The sequence below is a fragment of the Atta colombica genome, unplaced genomic scaffold (genome assembly GCF_001594045.1).
Source record: "Atta colombica isolate Treedump-2 unplaced genomic scaffold, Acol1.0 scaffold198, whole genome shotgun sequence".
NCBI lineage: Eukaryota > Metazoa > Arthropoda > Insecta > Hymenoptera > Formicidae > Atta > Atta colombica.
In genome coordinates this window covers 651,975-656,506 of record NW_017259291.1, presented here as the reverse complement: position 1 = coordinate 656,506, position 4,532 = coordinate 651,975, and the positions used below count along the sequence as shown (strand labels likewise).

The following is a 4,532-nucleotide window of genomic DNA, read 5'->3' as shown; positions in this document are numbered from 1 at the left end:
TATATATATACACATATATATATGTGTGTGTGTGTGTGTGTGTGTGTGTGTATGTATGTATGCATGTATGAATGTATCGTGCAACATACAATTATCGTACAACAGAATTGAATATTTACTAGGTAAAAATTCAGAAAAATATCATAGTAACATTGTTTTAGTTGCACTTATGCTTTCCACGCTTAAAACGAAATAGGTATATATCCGAGCTTTGGAGAGAGAAAAAGAGACAAGGAACAAAGTATAAGATAAGTGCAATTAAAATGAATAACTATGATTAAATTAAGGACAGTAGTGATACTAGCAGTAGACACATTGCGTTTAGTGGCTATTCAGCTTACGTGATGAAAGTTTATGTACCCCACATTGTGCGACGTATTTGCAATAAACTAATTTTTTTCATATTTAATGTGTTATTTGTTATTTCTTATTTTCAGAAAAAAACTTCGAAATTGTTATCGAGCATTCTTGCAAACTCTGATAAATTTTAATGTAGTGCATGCTGCACACACACATTACATTAATAATAAGATAAAATATAACGAATGCTAAAAATGAATGTAAATGTAAACTTATTAAATTTATTAGCAGTAAATGCAATATACAATATAAAACTGTAGTTAGCAAAATAGTTTTTATAATTCAAATTATTGCCTCTAATCAAAATCTTAAAAGAACGTTAAGTTGGCTAAAGAATTAAGCCGATTATATAAAATTAAATATTTTGGAAACTAAGCATTTCTGTAACTTCGCATTTATTATGGATTTGATTACATTTACTTAGGGACTTATTCATAGTCTATTCTTATTTCAAGATCGTCTTAAGTAATGTCTTAAGATGCTAAAACAGCCTTGTGATTGGTCCGTGACATTTTAAGTCTGTACTTAAGATGATCTTGAATATAACAATCGATTATGAATGTTTGTTCTTGCTTAGTACTATATACTTGTAAGATTTGGAATTTGGAAATGTCAAAACTTTGAGAACGTGTAGGGGATTGATAAACTAAGAAAAAAAGTCTTGTAGAAATATGCTCGTTTTCACTTCGTTTTGAAGAAAATCGCAAAAAAGATAAAACGTAGTTTTCATTTTTGTACTTTCTCATTACTTATTTATGTTGTATCATTCATTATTTATTCACTTGCTTAATGTAAATATTCAAAATGTTCAAAGTGTTTGCCTCTTTTACCTGAAAACGGAATTATTATTATTGTTTTCGTGTACGATTTTAGTGGCGATAATACTTTAGAGTGCAAGAACATAACTACGTTTTGTTTTTTTTTGCGATTTTTTCCAAAAAGCAAAAACGTGTATCTTTACGGGATTTTTTTTCTTAGTTTATCGATTCTCTACATGCTCCCAGTTTTGACATTTAAATCCCAGATATTCTGTATATCTTTAAAGCTTAAAAATCGAAATCGATTTTTTGCAGTATACCAAAATTGAGCCAAATTAAAATAAGTAAAGTTAAATTTCTTAAAAAAGATTGAGCCATTCTTTTTTAAGATTGACTGAGTTTCTTCTGAATATTCTTTAGAGTGAGATATCACCAAAGAATTTAGAGAGTAAGGAGCTCCACACAATAAAAGGAACAGAGAACCTGAAATCATATTGTGGAATACACAGTTTCTGATAGGTTGACATTCTTATTCTCTGTTCTCTATTCCTTTTATTGTGCGGAGTCTCTAAGATATCTTCCGCTTTTCGAATCGAACTTTCGTCCCGCCAATGAACTTTATACAACATGGCGCCATCCTGATAATTTAGCCTGTCGCGGCGCAGTGTTCGCGAAAATCCACTAAAACGGAACGGTGATATTGAGCGCTCTCTGCGTTCTGTGAGCTTTTTCTGATTGGTCTACATATTAGAGTTGAACGGAATACGCCAATCAGATGGAAGAGCTCACTGAGCGCTTGTTCTGAATGCACACATTGCGATAACATGTTTACATGCTCGATGACACAGAGGGCGATGCGAGATGTCAAGATATACGCGCAGGAAGTGGGGATGGTGGCAGGACAGGGAAGGGGAGACGAAAAGGTAAAGGTTAGAAGAGGTTATGAACTCTAACCCGCGGTCGAAGTCTGGTAGCTAGCCCGCTGGTGTCTGCTGGTTTCGATTGCGCGACGGCACAGATCGGTCGTCGCTGCTGCTACCCGTGAAGGTGAGTTGCGGTTCCTCTCTTTTATCTATCAATGTCTCTCTCACTCTCGAGGTTCGTCCTCGAGCGCACGGGAGATGTTTTTTTTTGCATTTTCGCGTGCACGGCGACATCCTCCCGAGGGAAGAGTTGTGCACGCGCGCGCGCGCACACACGCTCATAATATTCACAGCACATCGTCCGTCGGCCGTCGCCGTCGACGATGGTGAGAAAGCAATAGCTCGTGAGACGGTCGTCGTTTTCTTTTCGTTCCTCTTCATTTGCGTTGAATGACGACAATGAATCGAATCTAGCGTGACGAATTCCGGTTCGGGTTTAATGCCGATAAACTTCGAATACGGAAGGGACTGCGTTTTATATTGTGTGTCCCTTTTGCACGCTCAATGGTGTCACCGCAGGTTACATTTCGCTTCTTCACCACGCGCCAACCTCCTCCGAACGTTTAATTAATGACACGAGATGCTATGCTCCGAGTCGAAGGGTACGAAATAAAGCGAATCTTGTTTCTACGAGATGAGGATTTCACGAATGCTTGAAGGCGTTTCTCTCTATGACGTAACGCTCTTGTGTACGGAATGTTTCGTCTTCGTCATCAGAGAACTGTAAAAGCTACGTCACACAAAACAAACTTGAGTGAATTGGCTAATCACACTAAAGACTGTAAGATAATGTAAACTGTAACAAATCCAAAATTTTCATTTGCTTACTGCTTAAGTTTTTTTTGTGTGTCATAATCTTCACTTTAATGGATTTTCTATTATAAGTTCTAAATTTTAAGTCATAAAAAATTGACGGATCACAGTTGAATATGAGAAAAATATTTAATTATAATTGGTCAATTTCTTGCAGCTTAATGCCTGTATTTATAACTAGGCTTTATATTTAAGGCTTCTAAGTTCATCTTTAGAGCCAATAATTTGTAGAATATTTAAAGATAAATTTAAAGAAGTCTTAAACATAAGGCCTAATTATGGATATAAGATTAAAGCTTAGGTAATGATTCATGTTTTAATAATTCGATTATTATCAAATCGATTATTATCAAAATCTATATATATCCTTATTTTATATTCAATTGAAAGAATTTCTATATTTGGTAATCTTTTTTGACTTAGTGATAATCTCAAATAATTTTTTTAAATTTTAATTTACTAAAATTTCTTTCACATGAAGCTACTTTACTGGAATAGTTAAAAATATTCTTGCTACTACTTGTAAGTTTGGATATGCTTTGATTATAAAGAATAATCATGAATTAATTTTAAAATATCTTATAATAAAATTTAATGATAAAGGAAAATTGATTCTATATTTGTAGCATCAAATAGATCTTAAACTAAAAATCAACACCTGCATTAGTAACGAATTAAAATATGTATGAAATTATATTGCCATGTTTGCATTTTACTTTTACACAGATAAAATCAATGTATAGCTTTAATATGCATTAATGCATTTAATTGAATTGGCTAACACTCTAATAAATTTTTTTGAGAGATCTCAGTCCAGATTCAGAATGAAAATTGAGGCAGTCTTGAAAATGAAAAAGAGTGACTTATAATTTATTTCTTTGAAACCTTACTATTTGAAATATATATTGTTGAAAAAATGTGTCTCACTTTTCAACTTCAGTGTTCATTTTCACTAATCCCATAATCATACATAAATTAACTTTAATTTCGATTCAATTTAATCTTCACAATTTTCTGATTCTTAGAAGTAGAAAAAGATGAACAGTAAGTTATATTAAGATCAATTTATTAATCTACATAGGTGGAAACGGGTAAAAGAGTGAGATTTCACTAAAAATTTTAGAGAGTAGCCTTAATTTCAATTTTTAGCCTCAAACTCCATAACGAAGATTGTTTCAGCTAATAACACAAAACAATTATAAATTTGCAAAGTCAGTAAATATAATATTTATGGTAGTCACTTAATCAAATTGATCCGAGATAAGAGAGAAACTCGGAGAGTTTCATCAAAAATTCTCAAAAGACAAAGGTCTGGTTTTTCATTATCTAATTAACTTGTGGTTGAGCTTAACCTGATGTTTCATCCAATGGGATTCATCCATGACATCATCATAAATGAAGCACATTGGATAAAACATCAGGACCACAAGTTAATCAGGTAATGAAAAACCAGGCCAAAAAATGACGTAATAACCGAACCAAAACACGAACATGTCCTCCTACACCGATCCATTTCTATGAATGTACATTAACTTTAACATGTAGCTTAAACTCGATTTAATTTACTCTTTATCTCCTTCTAGTCTTAAAAATTATATCCGTTTCTATCCCAATATAGTTAATTTAAACTTTAATTTTGATTTAACTTATTTTTTATCTTTTTCTGATTCTTAGAACT

The 4,532-nt window shown here is 32.7% G+C and overlaps 1 protein-coding gene across 2 annotated transcripts in view; it reads left to right on the top strand.

Annotated features, from left to right (window-relative positions):
* The first annotated feature begins 2,017 nt into the window (after positions 1-2,017).
* Positions 2,018-4,532, top strand: part of LOC108686995 (orphan steroid hormone receptor 2-like) — a 26,774-nt gene continuing 24,259 nt past the window's right edge. For both annotated transcript variants that reach the window (XM_018192551.1, XM_018192546.1), the window contains exon 1: positions 2,018-2,165. The gene's annotated coding sequence lies outside the window, so the exon portion shown is untranslated. The remainder of the gene's footprint in view (positions 2,166-4,532) is intronic.